We start from the raw sequence: 637 nt of genomic DNA, 5'->3' as shown, positions 1-637 counted from the left end.
CGGCTGCTGCTGCTGCTGCTGCTGCTCCTGCCCTGGGGCACCCGCACCGCCTCAGGGGTCGCCCTGCCCCCCGCGGGGGTCCTCGGGTAGGTATCCGGCCCAGGGCTCCCTTGGGAGGGTGGGAACCCGACCGAGAAGAGGAAACGAGAGACCCAGAGAGGGCCGAGATCCAGGGAGGGGAGGACGGAGTCCGGCCCGGCCTAAGGGAAAAGGGGAGGTGGGCGGAGGGTGGACAGGTGCGGGGACAGACGCGGGCGAGGCGGCGGAGACCGACACCGATTCATTCTCGGTGCCAGGCCGCGAGCTGAGCGCTAGGGACGGACCAGGGGCGGACTCGGCCTGGGTCCTCAGGGGTTTCGAACCGAGGGAGCAGAGTGGCCGGGGTGAGGGACAAAGGGGGAGGCAGAACCCCTGGCCAAGTGCAGTAACCGGGCTGGTGCGGGGACAGACGCGGGCGAGGCGGCGGAGACCGACACCGATTCATTCTCGGTGCCAGGCCGCGAGCTGAGCGCTAGGGACGGACCAGGGGCGGACTCGGCCTGGGTCCTCAGGGGTTTCGAACCGAGGGAGCAGAGTGGCCGGGGTGAGGGACAAAGGGGGAGGCAGAACCCCTGGCCAAGTGCAGTAACCGGGCTCT

Source organism: Fukomys damarensis, unplaced genomic scaffold, assembly GCF_012274545.1.
Source record: "Fukomys damarensis isolate Sample0158 unplaced genomic scaffold, DMR_v1.0_HiC HiC_scaffold_19, whole genome shotgun sequence".
Taxonomy (NCBI): domain Eukaryota; kingdom Metazoa; phylum Chordata; class Mammalia; order Rodentia; family Bathyergidae; genus Fukomys; species Fukomys damarensis.
Note: the sequence above shows the minus strand (reverse complement) of the source record.